At 37.5% G+C, this 25,092-nt stretch overlaps 1 pseudogene; it reads right to left on the bottom strand.

Annotated features, from left to right (window-relative positions):
• Positions 1 to 2,255: 2,255 nt before the first annotated feature.
• LOC116746785 lies at positions 2,256 to 2,738 on the bottom strand (annotated as a pseudogene).
• Positions 2,739 to 25,092: the final 22,354 nt, after the last annotated feature.

Genomic DNA, 25,092 nt, shown 5'->3' with positions numbered 1-25,092 from the left:
TGTTTAAAGAGCTTTTGAAATGTAGTTTTAGAGTTTCCATTCAGAAAAAGCCAGGCAATAATAAATGTTTCTGCTTGGAATTTGATGTCTTAGTAGAATAATATTTTTATGAGGGTATATCCAGGTACATTTTGACTGCATTTAAAAAAAAACTGAGATGTAATTAACATAACATGTGTTGCAAGTACACAACATAATGATTTGATATATGTGTGTATTGCAAAATGACCAATGCAATAAGTCTAGTTAAATCCATCTAGTTAACTTTTATGTGTACAAAGTTACAAATTTTTTTCTTGTGATGTGAACTTTTAAGATCTATTCTCTTAGCAACTTTCAAATACACGTACAACACGGTATTATTAACTATAGTCACCATTACATCCTCAGGACTTGTTTTATAACTAGAAGTTTGTACCATTTGACCATCTTTACCAGGCTGGAGGTGGGGGATGAGTAGGCATGGGGGGCATAAAATGGGAGAAGATGGGCTCTGCATTAAAACAAAATCTAAATGGAAGCTGTCTGGTACTTCACACTGAGCAGAATGAGACTTGTATCTAAATCTCGTATATTTTCAACAGTCTTTATGCTCTTTAGATGAAAGCTATAACCACATAAACATTGTCATGTTTCATTTTCTTTGTGAGAATTTAGCAGTGAGCCTCACTGCAGGAGCTAAAGGCTATTTTTTAGACCACAGAGTCTCCCTGGACTTTGACAATGATCCGTGAATGTTATTATTTGGCAGTTTCATAAGATCCTTTCTTCCTTTTAAGAATGGACTATCCACATAATTCTCTTCCTATTAAGGGACCTATTAAAATTGGGCTCACCTGGAGAAAATTTCAGAGCTTGATCTAACTTACTTTAGGTAATTTCTCATTTTTCCATAAAAATTTATGAGTCAACCTCAGATGTGTTTTTTTTTTAACTTTTTTTTTTTTTTGGCTGTGGGTCTTTGTTGCTGCTCATGGGCTTTCTCTAGTTGTGGCGAGCGGGGACTACTCTTCGTTGTGGTGCGCGGGCTTCTCATTGTGATGGCTTCTCTCTTTTTTTTTTAAAAGAGTAGAATAAATTTTTATTATACATCATTTTTATTTTTAAAAAAACTTTACCTTCATAGAATACATTTTCACATTAGAGATTCCCACAGTGGGAAAACAACTTATTATAATTTTATATTTGTGGACAGATTATTTTAGGACAAGTAAAATAAACACATTTGAGGATTAAGTCTCCATTTAGAACCAGTAACAATTTGAAACATCTATAAAGGGACCTCTTCCCTCCATGAAACTTATCTATATTCAGAAACTCTCCAGGCTCTTCTTCCTAGGATTTAGAAATCAGTAATGTGAAATATCAGCATTTCTAATTTTCAAATCTCCCTAGGACACGTAACCATCAGTAACTGGTATCGACTGAACAGAGGGGGGGATGTTTACAAAAACAAAACACTGCCTAATTTTCTGCAAAGTCTTTACTTATGAATTAACAGTCGTTCCCTTTCTCCATCATTCTAGGACAAATATAGAAGTTTGATCAAATATTGAGAGTAATAAAGCTGAATTCCCTTTAAGAGTCTGATAAATTAACAGGCAAAGGCTCATATATAATGTTTAGTTATACTGTGAGTCTTCTGAGAAGCTGTGAGACACCGCATTAACTCTCCAGAATACAAAGCTCAGTCTCACAATTTCTTGGATACAATTTCTCTCAAATCTTTCTTCAAAGATTAAACTCTAAAAATAACCGGCTGATTAGGAGAAGAGGTTTATCAGCGGACTAATCTGTTACTTCCTTCTTATTGTGAGTTGAAATGGCATGACAGAGCAGAGGCAAGGAGGTGTACAATCAATTCTTTTTTTTTTTTTTTAAAGATTCAGGATTACTCTTTTATTTTATTTATTTATTTTTGGCTGCATTGTGTCTTCATTGCTGTGCACAGGTTTTCTCTAGCTGTGGCGAGCTGGGGCTACTCTTCGTTGCGGTGCGCAGGCCTTTCACTGCGGTGGCTTCTCTTGTTGCGGAGCACGGGATCTAGGTCCGCGGGCTTCAGTAGTTGTGGCTCGCGGGCTCTAGAGTGCAGGGTCAGTAGTTGGGGGCGATCGGGCTTGGTTGCTCCGCGGCCTGGGGGATCTTCCCAGACCAGGGCTTGAACCTGTGTCCCCTGCGTTGGCAGGCGGATTCTTAACTACTGTGCCACCAGGGAAGCCCAATGTACAATCACTTCTCAAGGTGTTAAGTCTAAAGGGTCAGAGCTTCCACAGCATAGCCACAGCTTTGCAGATGCCCACATCATGATAGTTGAAATAACAAAGCCCAACAAAGGTGAACGCTGAGAGCACCAAAAAGCCTGCCTTGGCAGCTTTCTGCAACGCAGCCCCTCGAACATAGTCAGTAACAACTTGTCCAACGCCCCAGTGACTATGAAGAGTGAGGGCTGCAGCCAGAGAGTAGTCCACCGCAGAGCAAAGATTCAAATAAGCAGCTGGAATTAGGCCCAGGAGCAAAACACTGACAACCCTCTCACCAGTCCAGTGGAGAGATGCAGCCTTGGAACCAGAATGGTGGCTGGGTGACAGGTGAATGTGCTGTATTCCACAGCATCCTGGGGTTGATCAGTCCTGGAGAAATGCTGAGACATGAGCCAGTCTGACCACTGGGGTTCAGAGGAAGAGAGCTCGCCCACCTCTGGCACCGCAAAGGGCACTCAGCCTCCAGAGAGTCGCCATGTCGCTCGGAAAGGCCTGTGGTGGCTTCTCTTGTTGCGGCGCACGGGCTCTAGGCGCACAAGCTTCAGTAGTTGCGGTGCACAGGCTCAGTAGTTGTGGCTCACAGGCTCTAGAGCACAGGCTCAGTAGTTGTAGTGCACAGGCTTAGTTGCTCCGTGGCATGTGGGATCTTCCCGGACCAGGGATCCAACCCGTGTCCTCTGCATTGACAGGCGGATTCTTAAACAGTGCGCCACCAGGGAAGCCCTAAACTTTCTTATTTTGAGATATTTGGGGGTTTATGGAAGAGCTGCAAAGACAGTACAGGGAGTTCTCATATTTCTCTTCACCGGCTTCCCTTAATGTTAACATTTTACATGACCAGTGTACATTTAGCAAGATGAAGAAATCAACATTGGTACAATACTATTAATTAAACTCCAGATTTTATTTGGACTTTGCCAGTTTTTCCAATAATCTCCTTTTTAAAAAAATCTGTTCTAGGATCCAATCCAGATTCTATTTTGTATTTAGAACATAGTTAATGCACAGACATGAGCTCCACAATCTAACCCCAGTTCTAGCCCAGAAAATGTAATTTTTGTCCTGGAATATCCTAACATCACCCCTCCCATAAAATTCACCCTGAGCTTGATTCCAAGCTTATACCTCTCTTAAGACTCAAATCAAGAATCACCACCTCTCAGGAAACCTTTCTTTTGGAAACTCAATGCCATCTCTCTCTGTGTAGAGTTACTTGGCTTTTAGGAATATATTCTATATGATCAGCCATTTAACATTACCTTTAGAGATTTTTTTGTATGTGTAATGTAAGTAGAAAAACAATAAAATGCATATCTGTACAGGAGTAGATCATTGTGGCACATTGGATGCTCCAGGCTTTTTAAGGTCTATATATACTCTAAATAGGAATATGGTAGGACAGTTTGGTTACAAAACTGTTTTGTATTATTTTTGAAGTGGTAAGAATAAATAATGAATGTCAGCCTGTAAGTATTACTGGTTCTGCCTTATTTGGGCAAAAAAAAAAAAAAAGTATTAAAACATAATTGTAGACTACACAGTCATAATTAATCATTTTTGTTTTTGTTTGTTTGGAATTTTTAAGATCTAAATTCATGTTGTTCAAACTATGACTTGGAATCACTGGGTGAGTATTTTGGCATTGCCAAAAAAGTTTGAAAACTGCAGCTCTAAATAATTTGTTTACATATATGGTTAGAAGTGTATCAAAATGGGTAAATATGTAAACATCAATGCTTCAAACAATCTTTGCTTTATTTATTTATTTATTGAAGTAGAGTTGATTTGCAGTGCTCTGCCAATCTCTGCTTTTACACATAGAGACATTCTTTTTCATATTCTTTTCCATCATGGTTTATCACAGGAGATTGGATATAGTTCCCTGTGCTATACAATAGCACCTTGTTTATCCATTCTAAATGTAATAGTTTGCATCTCCCAATCCCAAACTCTCACTCCATCCCTTTCTCTTCTCTCCTCCCCCTTGGCAACCACAAGTCTGTTCTCTATGTCTATTTCTTTTTTTTTTTGGCAGTACGTGGGCCTCTCACTGTTGTGGCCTCTCCCGTTGCCGAGCACAGGCTCCGGATGTGCAGGCTTAGCGGCCATGGCTCACGGGCCCAGCCGCTCCACTGCATGTGGGATCTTCCCGGACCAGGGCACGAACCCATGTCCCCTGCATCGGCAGGCGGACTCTCAGCCACTGCGCCACCAGGGAAGCCCTGACTGTTTCTGTTTTGTAGATAGGTTCGTTTGTGCCATATTTTAGATTCCACATATAAGTGATATCATATGGTATTTGTCTTTCTTTTTCTGACTTACTTCACTTAGTACGATAATCTCTAGTTGTATCCATGTTGCTGCAAATGGCATTATTTTGTTCTTTTTTATGGTTGAGTAGTATTCCATAAACAATCTTTATTTAGAACTTAAATACATTATGTTTTCTTTTTTAGCTAAAACTCCCAAATGTGCTATAATAATACAAGTTGGTTTAGGTAATCTACTTTATATAATTAGACATTGTAGGTCCTCATTTCTCCAGTTATACTTTATTGTTCTGTCCCCAAGAAAATGAAGTATATAAGAATTAGTTTTTTAGCTACATCCATCTTTTTGACTTGCAACATTTAATATTTTGAGTAGTTTGTTAAAATTGTAGAAAGCCGTAGAATGTAACACAGTAGAACCCAGAAACAGGCCTGTACACATGGGATAACCTGACAGATCTACATTCCCCCAAACTTTATGTTCATATCTAATTCCCAGTGTGATGGCATTTGGAGGTGGCACCTTTGGGAAGAAATTGGGTCATGAAGGTGGAGCCCTTGTGAATGGGATTAGTGCCCTTATAAAAAGAAGCCAAGAGCTGGCTTATTCTCTTTCTGTCACTGTGAGGATACAATGAAAAGTTGGCTGTCTGCAACTCAAAAGAGGGCTTTCACCAGAACCAGCCATGCTGATGCCATAATCTTGGGCTTTCAGCTTCTAGAACTATGAGAAGTAAATACCACTTGATGGTATTTTATTATAGCAGCCTGAGTTGACTAAGGCACTAACTCATGAGAAAGGTGACAGTGGGAAAAGGCTAGTATTTTCAGAAACAATACTGAGACAGCTATACATGTGGCAAATTAGAATCTTGACTCCTAACTCACATTGCACACATAAATAAGTTCCAGACTGTAGCTATAACTATGGATTGTAGATATAATTGTGGAAGGTAAATACAACTTTGAGAAGGAAATGGAAAAATAGCTTCTTAACTTTGGGGTTGAGAATGATTTCTTATTCGATATACAAAAGTACTGAATATAAAGGAAAAGAAAGAGATAAGTTGGATGAGATTGAAATTATGAACTTTAAGAGGTACCACTGAAAGAATGAAAAGGTATATCCCAGTGATTTTTTAAAAAAAGGTAAATAAGATGCCGCTTCCTCCAATGGTTTTCCATCTCCTTTAGAAAAAAATCAAAATTCCTTCCTATCTGAGAAGACACCATGTGCTCTGGTCTCCACCCACCTCCTTCCTTAACTGTGCTCCTTTTCCTCTCAAGCCAAACCATCATCCTTGTTCTTCCATGGCTTATCTTTCTTCTTTCTGAAGTTGGAGACCCCAGATTATCACAAACCTGGTTCTTTGCTTCATTCTGATTTCAGCTTCAGTGGTAGGGAGGGACCAGTGTACATGAGTTTCCTCAAATGCTAGGGTATCTCCATGTCCTTCATGACACTTTTCACTGTAGAAGGTATTATTAACTGCCCTAGTGCTGGAGGAGAATACAGGTAGAAGAGAGGCAGCCCAGGACCAAATTTCAATTGCCCCACTTAAGGTGTAGTCTGTAAATAACAGAGGACAAAGTATAACATGAGTGGATTTTCTGCATAGTACTCATCAAGTTTCTTCAGTTCTGCTGGGATATTTTGGACGAATACAAAGGCTCCTGGCAGAGGTTTCAGGGTATATGTTTACTTTCCTACAGAGGGAGCCAAGAAACCACTGCCATGGTAGCATACCAGCAACGTGTTTCTTGCTGACCTAGTCCAGGAATTCTTTGGTCTTGGAATGGGTCTCAGACGTGCCTTACTGGGTAAGAATCACTTGTAGCCTCTAGTATGGGAATTCTCCTTTCCGTCCCCTAGGGTTTCACCCACAATGGCCAGGCATAAAATTCAAGAGAGATAAGTATTTTAAGAAATTGTCATAGAAAAGAATTCTCAAGTCTCAGGAGAAAATAATTTTAGCTATGGTACCAGCTAAGATCATATTCTTAGATTGCCTTTTTCTGAACTCTTCTCCTCTGTGTACCTGCTCCCCTCATTTCTTTACCAGTGTCATATTCTTACCGTCTGGGTCATTTGGGTTAAATCTCTTTAATGTTTCTAAATATTCTTTTACGATTCTCCTTACAGTATGCTCAGAGAGATAGTAAAACTGTATATTTAATATCCTTTCAATGTTGCCACTTTATTTCTAATGACATTGAATGGCTTCTGCTTTCTCAAGCAATGGTGTCCCTGGGCATTTATGTCCTTTCTGCATAAGTGCCAAGGCCTCTAAACAGACACTCTGCAGCCAGTCTCTTGTCTTTGTAATCCATTATTCCTACTACAACCACTTATATTCCTGAAACACTGATGATATATCTTTTGCTTCCATGACAATTTTGAATAGGTTCTAAAGCATAACAACAACAAAAAAAAGCAGAGGCTTTAGCATGTTTTTGAAGCGTTCTCTAATCTGGTTCCAACATCTTCTTCCCTTTTACTATCTACATATTAAACAATTCCAGAATTTGTCCATCTTTGGCACTTGGTCCAAATCTGGACTGCTGCCTACCATAATAAGAAAGGTTTTTACATTTTTAAATGATTGAACAAAAAAAATCAAAAGAAGAGTAATATTTCCTGGCATTGAAGATTATGTGAAATTAAAAGCTCAGTAACCATAAATAGAATGTTACTGAAACAGAACCATGCCTATTTCTATACCTATTGGATATAGCTGCTTTTTGCACTACAACAGCAGAGTTGAGTAACTATAACACAAAACCTAAAATATTTATTATCTGGCCCTTTATAGAAAAAAAGCTTACTGACCCCTGAACTATTCCATTTTAGCTAAATAGAGCAGGCTCATATACAAAATTCTGCTGTTGTTTATGTGTATCCTTAGGACTGAGCCAATTATTTTAGTTTTCTATTTTCTCTTCACACCTGTTACTCCACACCATGGGATAAGTGTTCACCCTTTTCCTCTTTGCTTCCTCCAAACTTTTCTCTTTTCCTATACCTCACACTAACCAGCTTTGTTGAAGCTGAAGATATCAGAGTATGTTAGTCACCACTACTCTTCGATGCAGTCAGATCTAAATATCCCAGTACTAATCTTAGTGACTGCAATATCCACATGGATGATTCTTCCTCACCTCAGCCACCTCATGGTCCAAACTTATCATTACCTGTAACTGCACTGGATTCATATTCTCAATTAAAAGCATCACAGTGTGTGATCATCGCTTCAGTCTTCCTGGATCACTTCCAGTACATCTAATCCAACAATCTGCAATCCAGCAACTCCATCGTTTCACTGTCCCTTACTGCTCTTGTTCTCACTTCCTGTCTAGTCCATCTTAGATTACATGGCCCATTATTTTATTAATTCCCTTATGTACACAGGTCATAATCCTTCATCCCAAACCCCTGAGGTCTAATGTATTTCCAGATTCAGATTAAAAACAAATTATAGAATGATAGTATATTTCCTATACCATATTATATCTGCAGTGAAACTGGTGATTATGCCTAAATAAGTGGGATCAGTAAAGGCTTTGAATAGTTTTGTGTCTATTCAAGTTGAATTTTGTTGCCAGATGAGTTGTGAACAACCTTATGAAAACAAGACAAAACTTTCCTTTTTCCATGCTCTTTTTGGATTATGGAATTGCAGAAAGGGATGTGGACCTGGGCCATTAACTTCCTTGTTCCATTCTCAGTCCATTTTCTTCTCCAGTAAAGCTGCCACCCTGATTAAATGCAACTTGGCCTACTCTGAGCTTGCATCCAGGCAGCTGAGCAAAATGCACACCCCTGCTAATGGGTCTCCGGTGAAATTACAGTCCCTGATGGAGTGGGCCCTTCGTCATTTCTAGCAACATAATGATTCTCACCAAAAGTCGTATTGCCCCCTAGAGAGTGTAAGTGTTTTGTGGAGATGTTTTTGGTCTCCTAATGCTTAAGTCTGAGCATTTACATATGGGAATACATGTTATTTTATTATGCATAACTTTCCTTTTATTTCCTTATATTATGTTGAGGGCATTATATTGATTTAAAAAATATATGTAGGTAGGTTAAATTAATTATTTTTATAATAGTTGCAAAGATGTTAAAGATATGTGTTATAAAAGGGAGCATTGGGTCTGATAGGGTTGAGAACAACTGCCAGAATCAATTTACCATCTCATGATTATGACTTATTTATATAATAAACTTTATTGGTTAGAGCAGTTTCAGGTCCAAAACAAAATTGAGTGAAGGTACAGAGATTTCCTGTATACCCCCTGCCCCCACTTATGCATAACCCTCTCCTCCAATTATCAGCATCCCCCACCAGAGTGGTACATTTGTTACCTACATTGATGAACCTACATTGACACATCGTAATTACCCAAGGTCCATAGTTTACAATGGATTTCACTCTTGGTGTTGTACATTCTTTGGGTTTGGACAATTTTATAATGACACGTATCCACTGTTACAGTATCATATAGTGTAGTTCCTCTGCCCTGAAAATCCCTGCTCATCGTTCCCTTCCCTCACGTCACGATTGTTTTACATGGTCCCCTCTTTCCTCAAACATCTAACATTTTCCCCCAGTCCCTTCAGCTATCTTACTGCATTGAGAAATAAAAACAATCTGAAAAGAACCTCTATGCATTCCACCACCCAACTCATCTACATCTATACCCAGGAACTTTGCAGCCCACTTTGGTAATATAGGTGAATTGTCTGTGCTATAATCCAGAGCTTCCTCTTCATTTATCACTGGATGCCATTTTCTCTTGACTACTCAAGGACATTGTTCAAACAATTATCCCCTCTCTCATCCATCTTTGATTTTTTTTCTCTTGGCTTTGGATCATTCCCATTGGCGTGCAAGCACACTTGCTCTGGTAATGAGAATCCTAGAAATAATTCTCTTGACCTCACATTCCCTTAGTTGCTTTGCTCACCCAACCCATTTCCTTGGATTTTTCCATAGAAAACTCCTGATTTTCTTTTTCTTTCTTCTACTCAAATTAAGACCCACCAACAACTTAAGCATCATCTAGGATGATGAAATGTATATAAAGAAATACAGACCTGGGAGTCTGTATTCCTACTCATAGAATACAGACTCCCAGGTCCCACTCTGGACCTATTAAATCAGAAACTGCTTTTTAGTAGGATCTCCAATATTCACAATGACATTAAAGTCTGAGAAACACTGATATGCAGTGCTGATTTTAAATACTTCTCCTTTCTTTTTGACTTGAATCAACTTCAATAAATCATTCCTTTCTACTCTCCACTGAAACAGCTCTTTTCAGGGTCACCATTTACCTCCACATTGCTAAATCCAAAGGTCAGTTTTCACTGCTCATCTTACTAGATCTATGCGTCATTTGGCATGGTTGGAATGTCTACTTATTGTGCCTCCTCACCTTCAAGGTCATTAACATCCTTGTGCAGGGGGCTCAATCCTTGGGCCTTTTTTCTTCCTTACACTTATTCCCCAACTGATTTTATCAGGTTCTTTCCACAGCCTTTAATACTGTCTATTGATATGGTGCCTCATGTTTGATATTTCAAGGCTTAAGTCAAATATTCACTTCTCACTGCAACATTTACAGATTCTTGTAGCAGAAATTAATCACCCTTTCTTCAAAGTGATTATTTCCATCACCTTGTACTTCTGCTTTCTCAGTTTTTCAATTTTACTTTATAGTTTATTTGTAAGCTCTTTTTTTTTGGCCACACTATGCAGCATGTGGGATCTTAGTTCCTTGACCAGGAATTGAACCTGAGCCCTCTGCATTGGGAGCGCGAGTCTTAACCACTGCACCGCCAGGGAAGTCCTGTAAGCTCCTTGATGACAGGATTGATATCATATTCATTTATATACACCCACATTTTATTCTCCTATTTAAAAAAAGACTTTTATTGCTCATGTAACCAGTGCTCAATAAGTGCTTATTAAAGAGAAATTTTCCTTCCTTTTAGGAATGTATGATGGGCTTAAACTTTCTATGTGTAGTTTGCTCTTGGATCATGGAAATCTGCACCTACACTCCCTTTATTCTTGACTATCCTCATGAAAGTAGTCTACAGTGATCTTTTCTTGTAAAGAGCTAAAAATGTAGGCAAAAGAAGAGATAATTGAACACCGACTGGGTTTGCAAAGCAGCCTTTTCACATAAAATCAGACACCCGTAGAGTACTGCATACACAGCAACTACTTGGAGGGACACAGTCTACAGAATATATCATGGAAATCAGATCATTAGAATGTTCCTTTTTTAAAATTTTTAAATTTTATTTATTTTTTTTATACAGCAGGTTCTTATTAGTTATCCACTTTATACACATCAGTGTATACTTGACAATCCCAATCACCCAATTCATCATGCCACCACCCCCACCCCCCTGCCGCTTTCCCCCCTTGGTGTCCATACATTTGTTCTCTACATCTGTGTCTCAATTTCTGCCCTGCAAACCGGTTGATCTGTGCCATAGGTTCCATATATATGCATTAATATACGATATTTGTTTTTCTCTTTCTGACTTACTTCACTCTGTATGACAGTGTCTAGATTCATCCACGTCTCAACAAATGACCCGATTTCGTTCCTTTTTATGGCTGAGTAATATTCCATTGTATATATGTACCACATCTTCTTTATCCATTCGTCTGTCGATGGGCATTAAGGTTGTTTCCATCACCTGGCTATTGTAAATAGTGCCACAATGAATATTGGGGTGCATGTGTCTTTTTGAATTATGGTTTTCTCTGGGCATATGCCCAGTAGTGGGATTGCTGGATCATATGGTAATTCTGTTTTTAGTTTTTTAAGGAACCTCCATACTATTCTCCATAGTGGCTGTATCAATTTACATTCTCACCAACAGTGCAAGAGGGTTCCCTCTTCTCCACACCCTGTCCAGCATTTGTTGTTTGTAGATTTTCTGATGATGCCCATTCTAACTGGTGTGAGGTGATACCTCATTGTAGTTTTGATTTGCATTTCTCTAATGATTAGTGATGTTGAGCAGCTTTTCATGTGCTTCTTGGCCATCTGTATGTCTTCTTTGGAGAAATGTCTATTTAGGTCTTCTGCCCATTTTTGGACAGGGCTGTTTGTTTTTTTAAATATTGAGCTGCATGAGCTGTTTATATATTTTGGAGATTAATCCTTTGTCCGTTGATTCGTTTGCAATATTTTATCCCATTCTTAGGATTCTCTTTTCGTCTTGTTTATGGTTTCCTTTGCTGTGTAAAACCTTTGAAGTTTCATTAGGTCCCATTTGTTTATTTTTGTTTTTATTTCCGCTACTCTAGGAGGTGGATTAAAAAAGATCTTGCTGTGATTTATGTTAGAGTGTTCTTCCTATGTTTTCTTCTAAGAGTTTTATAGTGTCCGGTTTTACTTTTAGATCTCTAATCCATTTTGAGTTTATTTTTGTGTATGGTGTTAGGGAGTGTTCTAATTTCATTCTTTTACATGTAGCTGTCCAGTTTTCCCAGCACCACTTATTGAAGAGACTGTCTTTTCTCCATTGTAAATCCTTGCCTCCTTTGTCATAGATTAGTTGACCATAGGTATGTGGGTTTATCTCTGGGCTTTCTATCTTGTTCCATCGATCTATGTTTCTGTTTTTGTGCCAGTACCATATTGTCTTGATTACTGTAGCTTTATAGTATAGTCTGAAGTCAGGGAGTCTGATTCCTCCAGCTCCGTTTTTTTCCCTCAAGACTGCTTTGGCTATTTGGGGTCTTTTTTGTCGCCTTACAAATTTTAAGATTTTTTGTTCTAGTTCTTTAAAAAATGCCATTAGTAATTTGATAGGGATTGCATTGAATCTGTAGATTGCTTTGGGTAGTATAGTCATTTTCACAATTTTGATTCTTCCAATCCAAGAACATGGTATATCTCTCCATCTGTTGGTATCATCTTTAATTTCTTTCATCAGTGTCTTATAATTTTCTGCATACAGGTCTTTCGTCTACCTAGGTAGGTTTATTCTTAGGTATTTTATTCTTTCTGTTACGATGGTAAATGGGAGTATTTCCTTAATTTCTCTTTCAGATTTTTCATCATTAGTGTATAGGAATGCAAGGGATTTCTGTGCATTAATTTTGTACCCTGCAGCTTTACCAAATTCATTGATTAGCTCTAGTAGTTTTCTGGTGGCATTTTTAGGATTCTCTATGTATAATATCATGTCATCTGCAAACAGTGGCAGTTTTACTTCTTCTTTTCCAATTTGTATTCCTTTTATTTCTTTTTTTTTCTCTGATTGCCATGGCAAGGACTTCCAAAACTATGTTTGATCATAGTGGTGAGAGTGGACATCCTTGTCTTGTTCCTGATTTTAGAGGAAATGCTTTCAGTTTTTCACCATTGAGAATGATGTTTGCTGTGGGTTTGTCATATATGGCCTTTATTATGTTGACATAGGTTCCCTCTATACCCACTTTCTGGAGAGTTTTAATAATAAATGGGTGTTGAATTTTGTCAAAAGCTTTTTCTGCATCTATTGAGATGATCATATGGTTTTCATTCTTCCATTTGTTAATATGGTGTATCACATTGATTGATTTGCGTATATTGAAGAATCCTTGCATTCCTGGGATAAATCCCACTTGATCATGGTGTATGATCCTTTTAAAGTGTGGTTGGATTCTGTTTGCTAGTGTTTTGTCGAGGATTTTTGCATCTATAATCATCAGTGATATTGGTCTGTAATTTTCTTTTTTTGTAGTAGTTTTGTCTGGTTTTGGTATCAGGGGGATGGTGGCCTTGTAGAATGAGTTTGGGAGTGTTCCTTCCTCTGCAATTTTTTGGAAGAGTTTGAGAAGGATGGGTTTTAGCTCTTCTCTAAATGTTTGATAGAATTCACCTGTGAAGCCATCTGGTCCAGGACTTTTGTTTGTTGGAAGATTTTTAATCACAGTTTCAATTTCATTACTCTTGATTGGTCTGTTCATATTTTCTATTTCTTCCTGGTTCAGCCTTGGAAGGTTATATACCTTTCTACGAATTTGTCCATTTCTTCCAGGTTGTCCATTTTTTTGGCATAGGGTTGCTTTTAATAGTCTCTTAGTATGCTTTGTATTTCTGTGGTGTCTGTTGTAACTTCTCCTTTTTCATTTCTAATTTTATTGATTTGAGTCCTCTCCCTCTTTTTCATGGTGCGTCTGGCTAATGGTTTATCAATTTTGGTTATCTTCTCAAAGAACCAGCTTTTAGTTTCATTGATCTTTCCTATTGTTTTCTTTGTTTCTATTTCGTTTGTTTCTGCTCTGATCTTTATGATTTCTTTCCTTCTGCTAACTTGGGTTTTGTTTGTTCTTCTTTCTCTAGTTCCTTCTGGTGTAAGGTTAGATTGTTTATTTGAGATTCTTCTTGTTTCTTGAGGTAGGCTTGTATAGCTATGAACTTCCCTCTTAGAACTGCTTTTGCTGCATCCCATAGGTTTTGGATCGTCGTGTTTTCATTGTCATTTGTCTCTAGGTATTTTTTGATTTCCTCTTTGATTTCTTCAATGATCTCTTGGTTATTTAGTAATGTATTGTTTAGCCTCCATGTGTTTGTGTTTCTTACATTTTTTTCCCTGTAACTCATTTCTAATCTCATAGCGTTGTGGTCAGAAAAGATGCTTGATGTGATTTCAGTTTTCTTAAATTGACTGAGGCGTGATTTGTGACCCAAGATGTGATGTATCCTGGAGAATGTTCTGTGTGCACTTGAGAAGAAAGTGTAATCTGCTGTTTTTGGATGGAATGACCTATAAATACCAGTTAAATCTGTCTGGTCTATTGTGTCATTTAAAGCTTCTGTTTCCTTATTTATTTTCATTTTGGATGATCTGTCCATTGGTGTAAGGGAGGTGTTAAAGTCCCCCACTATTTTTGTGTTACTGTCGATTTCCTCTTTTATATCTGTTAGCAGTTGCCTTTTGTATTGAGGTGCTCCTATGTTAGATGCATATATATTTATAATTGTTGTATCTTCCTCTTGGATTGATGCCTTGATCATTATGTTGTGTCTTTCCTTGTCTCTTGTAACATTCTTTATTTTAAAGTCTATTTTTATCTGATATGAGTGTTGCTACTCCAGCTTTCTTTTGATTTCCATTTGCATGGAATATCTTTTTCCATCCCCTCACTTTCAGTCTGTATGTGTCCCTAGGTCTGAAGTGGGTCTCTTGTAGATAGCATATATATGGGTCTTGTTTTTGTATCCATTCAGCAAGCCTGTTTCTTTTGGTTGGAGCATTTAATCCATTCACGTCTAAGGTAATTATTGATATGTATGTTCCTATGACCATTTTCTTAATTGTTTTGCGTATGTTTTTGTGGGTCTTTTCCTTCTCTTGTGTTTTCCACCTAGAGAAGTTCTTTTTGCATTTGTTGTAGAGCTGGTTTGGTGGTGCTGAATTCTCTTAGCTTTTGCTTGTCTGTAAAGCTTTTGATTTCTCCATCGAATCTGAATGAGATCCTTGCCGGGTAGAGTAATCTTGGTTGTAGGTTCTTCCCTTTCATCACTTTAAGTGTATCAAGGCACTCCCTTCTGGCTTGTAGAGTTTCTGCTGAGAAATCAGCTGTTAACCTTATGGGAGTTCCCTTGTATGTTATTTGTCCTTTTTCCCTTGCTGCTTTCAATAATTTGTCTTTAATTTTTTCCAATTTGATTACTATGTGTCTAGGCGTGTTTCTCCTTGGGTTTATCCTGTATGGGACTCGCTGCGCTTCCTGTACTTGGGTGGCTATTTCCTTTCCCACGTTAGGGAAGTTTTCGACTATAATCTCTCCAGATATTTTCTCTGTTCCTTTCTGTCTCTCTTCTCCTTCTGGAACCCCTATAATGTGGATGTTGTTGTGTTTAATGTTGTCTCAGAGGTCTCTTAGGCTCTCTTCATTTCTTTTCATTGTTTTTTCTTTATTCTGTTCGGCAGCAGTGAATTCCACCATTGTGTCTTCCAGGTCACTTATCTGTTCTTCTGCCTCAGTTATTCTGCTATTGATTCCTTCTAGTGTAGTTTTCGTTTCAGTTATTGTATCGTTCATCTCTGTTTGTTTGTTCTTTAATTCTTTTAGGTCTTTGTTAAACATTTCTTGCATCTTCTGGATCTTTGCCTCCATTGTTTTTCCGGGGTCCTGCATCATCTTCACTATCATTATTCTAAATTCTTTTTCTGGCAGGTTGCCTGTCTCCACTTCATTTAGTTGTTTTTGTGCGGTTTTATCTTGTTCGTTCATCTGGTACATAGCCCTCTGCCTTTTCATCATGTCTGTCTTTCTGTGAATGTGGTTTTTGTTCCACAGGCTGCAGGATTGTAGTTCTTGCTTCTGCTGTCTGCCCTCTCTAGAATGTTGTTCTTTGAGATCTTTCCATGGTTGGCTCTCTCTCTCATCATTTGCATCTCAGCTCTCATGAGATCAGCACATAAAGGTTTTCCCTAATCATCCTGTGTAAAATAGTACTTTCAGTCTCCCTCTGTCCTATTATGTTGTTTTAGTTTAGTCATTTACTTACGACTATCTGAAATTATTTATATGTATGGATTTCATTGTCCATTTCCTACCCCCGTGGAATGTGAGCTCTGTAACTGTAGAAAATTTACATCTTTGTGTTCAGTGGTTTTCGGTAGACACAGTGCCTGGCACATAGTATGTGATCAATAAATATTTATTGAGTGAATGAACAAACACATCTTAAGGACAGGAAAACCTCTTTGGTTCTGAACCACATCTGCAGAGATTGAATTATAAATCATATATTATTATAACCTGGTGATAAGGAGATAAGGAGAAAGGAGAAGAATATTAATAATGGATGGGCTACTGACAGCATTTGAAAGACTTGGACTGAAGTCTTTTGGATTTTCAGTTGGCAAATTGTTTAGAAATATCTACCAAGCTAAGATGAAAATATTTTACTAGGAATTTTGAGGTAGGTATTAAACACATACTCTCTGATGGACTAATTCAGCCATTTATTTGGCAGAAATGATATATAAGTATCTAGTATAATTTATTTTCCAGAGCCCATGATTGGAACCCCAAAACTCTATAAAGGGTTATAATAGAGCATTTTAAACTAATGTATGATCTCAGATCAGCAGCATTACATTACCTGGGAGCCTGTTAGAAATGAAAGTGTTTAGTCCTCACTCCAGATCTACTGAGGGCAAAGATTGCAGCTGAGGGTGAGGGCTGTCTGGATAGTGAGTAAAGGGAGCAAGTTATGCAAAGGAGGCTTAAGAGTTATTCATTTTCACCTCATGGTTAAAATAAGCAACTTGGATGAACACACACGTCATTAAGTCTAGTGACTAGTGTAAGATAGCATGGGTGTTTTGGCATTACCTAGAGAATGGAGGACAAGTCTATTTTGTGACTTGATTATAATGAATCACATTTTTTTTTCTATTGAGAGTTTTAACTCAGTGTATGAGTTTCCTCAAGGCTTTTCAGTACCTTTGGGGAGAGGGTAAGTCAGAAAATGATAGGTTTGCTTCTATGTACTAGGTCAACTTTGGCAGCCAAGGAGACAGAAGGAAGGAAAAAGCTTGGAGAAATGGAAAAAGAAATTTGCCTTTGTGGAGGTTGTATGGAATAAAGGTTGTTGAAATAGATTCTTTTATATATATATATATATATATATATATATATATATATATATATATGAAGGGATTTTCTTTTCCCTTGGTGAGAAAGAACTTAAATTGTTTCACAGATGTTGTTTGGTAAAGAAGAAAAGAACTGAAATTGTATTCACATAGACCTTTGGAGTGGGCAGTGGATTCATATCCTGAAATAAAAATTCAGAAGTAAATAGATCTAGGTTTGGGCTGCCCTGGTGGTGCAGTGGTTAAGAATCCGCCTGCCAATGCAGGGGACACGGGTTTGAGCCCTGATCTGGGAAGATTCCACATGCCGCAGAGCAGGTAAGCCCGTGCACCACAACTACTGAGCCCATGTGCCACAACTACTGAAGCCCACGCGCCTAGAGCCCGTGCTCCGCAACAAGAGAAGCCACAGCAATGAGAAGCCTGAGCAGCACAATGAAGAGTAGCCCCTGCTTGCCGCAACTAGAGAAAGCCTGCGCCCAGCAACGAAGACCCAGCGCAGCTAAAAGTAAAATAAATAGTTAAAAAAAAATAAAAGAAATAGATCTAGGCTTATTTGCTTACATCTGGGAAGCTGTGGTGATTTACTGATGCACTATATTGCCATGACATCTTTATGAAGTCAACTTTAAGCTTTCCTGTATTTTTAATTAGCAGTCATTTAGCCAGTGCCTTCATTCCTTGGCAGCAGTGGACTTAAATGCTTATGGAATAAAAAATGAATAATGCCCTCTTCTCTAAACATCCCAGACTGACCAAGAAGAGATAATCATTCTCTGCATGTCATAGATTTTTCTTAAGCAGAGTTTGGAGAAATGGAGTTTCACACTCCCATCACCAATATTCCTTCAGTTTTAACAATCTGCCGGACACAGGTCCTGATATAATGCTTTGTACTTAGTGAAGCTTTTCTTTACTGTTCAGCCCCACAGTAACTGTAGTCAGTGAATCCTGATGGTGTCGAATCAAAAATGGAAAGTCAACTCAGAAGAGCAGTCTTTGAGAGTCCATTTCTGTTAGAGACTTTTCACTCAAATCCACAGCTGTCTTAATCTGTGTACAATTTGGATGGAAAGGGGAAAGACGAGGAGAGCGGAGAGGACTTTTTGGTAGGTTAATCGTGTGGTGCGTCCTTTCCCTATAATCTCGACAAAACTTCACCTCTGACTTGGGATATGTATTAATAGAAATATTTAGTTTAGATTAGTTCATTTAGTGTTGGATGTTCTTTTTGTTAGTATGAATAATCCTATAATAAAATATAAGTAAATTGAAAAACAAATTGTAGTTGGTTTCCACTTATTAGATGCAATGAATATAACATGGCTCACTGTAGGTCTTAGGCATCTGTAGTTTCAAAAGATTGTTGATGCGTACATGAGTAAAATATTTACATACTCTTTTTCCTCCCTTTCTAAAGTAAATTTTTATTTTTTTTAAATAAATAGGAACATATGCAGTTTGTGGGTATCTTTGGCTATTCTTGCACATTTGCATACCTTCTCTATTTCAGCTGCAAGGATTAACCGTGCAGCTGCTCAATTGTAAAGCAGTGTCAGGCATGGACGCTTGATTTAGTGTGACTTTGAGCTTCTCCAGAGCTCTCTGGGCAAGACCCCCAAGGCTAAAATTATGATAAGTGAGACAAAAAGCCACTTGCTGCTTCCTTTCTGATATCTTTTTTATTATTATTTTTTAAACATCTTTATTGGGGTATAATTGCTTTACAGTGGTGTGTTAGTTTCTGCTTTATAACAAAGTGAATCAGTTATACATATACATATGTTCCCATATATCTTCCCTCTTGCGTCTCCCTCCCTCCCACCCTCTCTATCCCACCCCTCCAGGCGGTCACATAGCACGGAGCTGATATCCCTGTGCCATGCGGCTGCTTCCCACTAGCTATCTACCTTACGTTTGTTAGTGTGTGTATGTCCATGACTCTCTCTCGCCCTGTCACAGCTCACCCTTCCCCCTCCCCATATCCTTTCTGATATCTTGAAATTATTTATTAAAAATTATTATGAGTTTATTTTCTAAAAGAGATAATACATGTGTATAATACAAACACAGAGGAAACAAGGAGAATCAGAAAAAGTGTCTTTGCTACTCCTGACCTCTAACCACTCAGTTCTGTTCCCCAAAATAACTTGTTACATTGTCTAATATGGCTTTTGTAGTCCTTTATCTCCAGATAACAGTGAGCTGCATTAGATAGTTATTTTTCAAGGTTGGTATTTAATGCAGAGGCAGTCTTCATGGCTTCCCAGGCTTCCCAGGTATAAATCTGGGAGACAATTCCTGTAATCTGGCTTTTTAGGAATAAAGGAAACTCCAGAGATCCTTGAGTGCACTGGTTTCTTCCATATGGAATTAATCCTACCTATATTGAAGCAGCAAATACTCACTAAAATCCCTCTGCTTTTTGTTGAGATAGGCATTCTGAAACAGAATTTGGAAAAATGGAGTTCATGAACTTGCTAACGCCACTTTCTCTCTCTTTATATGGTCCCTTAAGGCTACTGTGAAAAAATAGTAGGTTCATGGGACATTTCTCACCCTTCATAGTGATTTCTAAATTTGTTTTCAGCTGTGTCCAGTAAGTTTCTGATTCCAAATTAGATTGGGTCCACCTAGAGAAACTAGAAGAATTTTGTGAAACTACATGATAAATGTGATCTAAGTGATCAGAGTTTTAAATATTAACACTTATAAAAATTAACATCGATAAGCTGTGTATTTAAACACAAAATTCATATGGATTTTTAAGATAAAATAGAAGCCTTCAAAGAAAAATTGAGCCTGAGGAGGCATATTTTTCTCTACCACTAGAGGAAACCCTTGGAAGAGTTTGATAAGCATTGCAAAGAGATAAATCTCTGTGGAAGTTGAATAACTTGGCATATATAAAACGAAGAGCAAAGAGTAGGTGCTAAAATTGGAATGAGGGAGGTGAATGGTTCTTCAGTGGCTCAGTCAGATGAACACCATTTAACGGTGTAAGTATCCATGATTGAAAAAAGATAACATTGGTAGAACCACTTGTAGCTAATATGTCCTATGTTAATAGGATTTTTAAAAATATGTAGTACAAATGAGAATATTTTTCCTACACACCTAGAAGTAAGGGGATTAAGTTCTACTGTCAAACAAATGTTGATTTTAATTAAGCAGCATTTTAATAGATGCCTCAAGAAGGTGAGTCCTATTACCTACAGACAGACAATTTGTTCTTTGTTCTCAGGAAAATTAGAGTGGTAGTTAAATAACAGTTATTATAAGATGTAGAAAAAAAGTATCAAAAAGCAGTTAGCTTTTTTCCCAGTGTTGGTTTACCTAAAATCCCATGATTTCCTTTGGCATTATCAATTCATTTTACTGCTCTGAGCTTCCCACCTCCCAATTCACTTATGAGATATTGCAGTATTTAAATTATTTAAATACTTAAAATATTTTGGTGTATTCTTAGTATATTGATTTATATATGGTTGGATCATAACTTTAAATATATTTATTTATAATTAACATAGAGTGTGATATATATGTAAGTGTAAGTTAATGTTAATCTACAAAATAGGGGTGGCTGATTAGCCTTTGAACTACCTCAACGAGCAACCTGTGCTTGAGAGATGAACACAGTAAAGATTCAAATATTGATATCCAAATCTAAACAGAGGGATTGTTAATTAGCAGAAGGAATATAGGGAAAATTACTTCATTGGTGAAGTGAGCAGTGTTCAAGATATGTGGTAGGCAAGAAAGGTTTTATCAGCTGAACTACCCTTGAATAAAGGAACTAATCTTGTCAGAGTAGCCCCTGAGGTCTGGGGCTCCATTTAATACTGTGACCCCACCCTCACAAGTAATGACTATGGACTCTGATATAAGAAAATGTGCTCATCCTATCAGCACACTGTTGCATCTGCTTTGGAATGAATCTTCTGTGCAACCTGCTTGTCACAGCACCCAAGGACTGAGGCTGGCAAGAGGCTATATGGCTGTTTTTCTGCCTTCTTTTTTTTTTTTTTTTTTTTTTTTTTGCTGCCCTGTGCGGCTTGCAGGACCTCAGTTCCCTGACCAGGGACTGAACCTAGATCATAGCAGTGAACACCCAGAATCCTAACCACTAGGCCACCAGGGAACTCCCCTGCCTACTTGCTGTTAGATATTTGTAGGTTTGACAAAATGAAGTCTGGGATTTGCTATCCTATAGTACACCACTTGGAAACTATCGAGTAAAGGGCAAGATGGATAGAACTAAGTAGAATCCAGCAATTGTAATGATTAGATTCTGACAATAGTCCAATGAACTAATATGTTTTACATTAGTATTGAATATTTTAGGTTTAAATACCCAACCAGGTTGGAGAGGATTTACTGTCTATCTTGGTGAATGTTCCATTTGAATTTGAAAAGAATGTGTATTTTGCTGTTGGATGGAGTCTTCTATAAAGTTCAGTTAGGATAATTTGGTAGCTACTGCTGTTCAAGTCTTGTATATCCTCACTGATTTCTGTCTGCTCTATCAATTACTGAGATGAATGTTGAAGTCTCTAATAATAACTGTGCATTTGTCTATCTCTTGTTTCTGTCAGCTTTTACTTTGTGTATTTTGAAGCTCTATAATTAGTTGTCATACATTTAGGCTTGTTACCTAGTCTTCAGGAATTAACCCTTTTATAATTATGTAATGTCCCTTTTTACCGCTGGTAATATTGCTTGCTCAGAAGTCTACTTTGTCTGATATTAATGCAGCTACTCTACTTTGTTATGATTAGTGTTTACATGGAATGTCAGGTTTTTCCTCTTGTAAAAACCTTATAACACTTTAGATGCTCTGTGACAAATTAACATCTCTAATGGTAGAAAGTGGGGAGTGTTTGGGGGAAATTTCAATCTCAGATGCTTTACTGCCACGAAATTGCATGTCACCTAATAAGTAATAGATGACTTACAGACCTATTGTCAGAACTGTTTCAGAATCCAATTCTGAGATGTAATTTGTAAGTCTGAATGTGAACCTCCTTCCTCTAAATATAATAACTCTGAATATTAAAGCCCTATGAAAAACAGTACCTTAAAATGCATCTCTTAAAAATAAATAATCTGGGGCTTCCCTGCTGGCGCAGTGGTTGAGAGTCCGCCTGCCGATTCAGGGGATGTGGGTTCGTGCCCTGGTCCGGGAAGATCCCACATGCCGCGGAGCAGCTAGGCCCGTGCCATGGCCTCTGAGCCTGTGCGTCCGGAGCCTGTGCTCCGCACCGGGAGAGGCCACAACAGTGAGAGGCCTGCATACCGCAAAAAAAAAAAAAAAAAAAAAAAAAAAAAAAAAAAAAATCTGTTCATTTGGAGTATTTTAAAATTGAGTCTTATTATAAAAGATATAGCTATGATATAGAATGTATTTTTGCGCACAAACCTACAAAACCTAATATCCTCTTTGCTGAAGCTACTGAATGGCCTTTGATATTCTTTTATGTCTTCAATAATGTATCTGTCCAATCTAATGAAATATTGTGCCTCAATTTGTTCAGGGATAATAGTACAATAAAATGCAGGCTTAAGCATGAAAACCTTGTCAGTACAATTTACTGTGTTTTTTTGGTAGGTTTACAGTGCTGCAAAAAATCATGACATTATAAAGCTGTACCTATAAAGCATTAGCACATAACTCTCCTTTCTATGCTAAGCAAGTTATTAAAGAAAAAATATTAACACTGATTATGAGAAACATAATAATGTTTTATTTTTAGCATAACTGGTATCCCCCTTATTAATTAAAGCATCTTTGCTTTCATTTTTGACGAAAGCAACATTTTCATTTTGTTTTACAAGCCAAAGTAAAACAAATATAATTATTGTCTCTTTCTTCCAAATCTTTAAAGAGATTACTATCATTCTCCACTTGGCAAATCTAGTCTTACAAGTGAACAGCTGTTGATTTATGTAATTTGTAAGTCTGAATTCCTTCTCTAAAGAATTTTGATCTCAGTACTTGGAATTTTTTAATCTATTAGTAGAAGGCAACACCAGGAGGTTAAAACCCACAAAATGCAAAAATATGTTGTAACAAATGTGTTTAAAATGAAATTCTTGAGGTGGATATTGCTAGGCTTTGGAAAGGGGAAGACAGATAACTTTGATCTCTTTATTTCAAGCAGAGAATCACTAAGAAACGAAAACAAACACACAAAATCAGTTGCTTTATGAATTTGTGAGGAGCTTAGCTCTGTTAAGGGAAGCTACAGTGGGAAAGTTCAGCTACCAGGTCATAGAATGGCAAAGGTAAACTATGGGGGGACTAGATGCTGGTAGTGGACCAGAGATCCATAATGCTAATGAGGCATTGCAGGTCAAATCTCTTGTAAGGCAGTTGAGGAGGTTGTTGTATGCCAGCAGGGAAGAACTGAGAGCTGCACTGCAAGTGGTCATCTCAGGAATAAAATGATACAGAATGTTACAGCTGGAAAGGAGAAGCATTATCTTAGCACAGAAGATAAGCACATTGTTCATGAATTTAGAGGAGAGATTGTAGCATAAGAAGAACATAGTACTAATTGAGAAGTTGAAAATATCAAGCAAATAGACAGCCACAAAAGGGATTTTACATTAAATCTCAGTATAACCCATCAGATACTGGGCATGAAGTATTTAAGCACTGATGTCCTGTGTTATTGCTGGAAGAATGTGTGCTCTACATCATGGTGTTATACACAATGTGCTGCATGAAGAAGGGGATTCATTTCAATTCCAATTAATAGCAGAAAGTGACAATAAGCTATAAAATTCCTTGTGCTTCATTTCAAGTTTTCAAAGATATGCATCTCTGTGGAAAGACAGTAGACAACTAGCATTCATTTAGGAGAGACAGAAACTTGCAATAATCTACAACCAATGGTGGACACTGTCTAAAATATGTTAGGTGAAAGATTTCTGCAGAAGCCAATGGATCAAACCTCAGTATGCAATTTAGATTTTGATCAAGTAACGTAGGGGCAAAATGGTAGCTCTTAAACTGCCCTAACGTTTTGCTTCCAGTTTGCCTATACAATATGCATCCCTCCCCAGTCTTGCCTCTAGAAGATTTTGCTCTTCTGACAACAAAATAGCCTAGTTAGTAATAGCACTGCGCCCCACTGCCTAAGGGGTGAGCTAATTGGTATTTCTCTTCAAGATGCAGATTTGGCATCATTTCCTCCAAGGTTTTAATGATTCCTCTACTTCTTATATGATTATATCTTCTCATAGCATCCTGTGAATATTTTATACAATTTATTACACTGTAATGTAATTATGTGTTTATATGTTGGCCTTCAGCTTATCACCAGACTTGTGAGAACCTCAAAAAAATGACTAAAAATACATCTATTATCTCTAGTCTCTGATACAAGCCTGAATTTCATTCAGTATATTAGTTGAATGAATACTTTTCCTTTTCAGTACTTTTCTAGGAATTCATTGCCCCCATTTAGTTTGATTTCTTCTTATTCTAATTCTTAACTAAAATACCACTTTGGCGATAATGAACTTTGCTATTGAAAAGAAAAATTGTATTGAATTCAATATCTCTTTAAGCATTATTGCTCTTACAGCATTTTTAAATTCACCTGTCTAATGGGTGAATGTTTTAGTTCAGATATTCATGTTTATAAGTATTATTACAAAGGATAAATGGATTCATATTTTGATACTGGAAAAAAGTAGAAATGGTAATACACAAGCACCAGTTTCTTCTAAACTCCAGAAAAAACCCACAAACATTTTTTTTTATGATTATTACTATATAGATTAAGCTAGTAATTCATAGTAAATTACGGGACAAAGTATCATTTAGTGAACCGAAGCAGCAGTTTCAATGCTGTGTAACTGTAGGGTTCACCTTAAGGAAGTAGGGATAATGTAAAGGAAGTATATTATACTTAACATTTTTCTG

Source organism: Phocoena sinus, chromosome 21 (genome assembly GCF_008692025.1).
Source record: "Phocoena sinus isolate mPhoSin1 chromosome 21, mPhoSin1.pri, whole genome shotgun sequence".
NCBI lineage: Eukaryota > Metazoa > Chordata > Mammalia > Artiodactyla > Phocoenidae > Phocoena > Phocoena sinus.
This window is presented reverse-complemented; position numbering and strand designations above follow the sequence as displayed.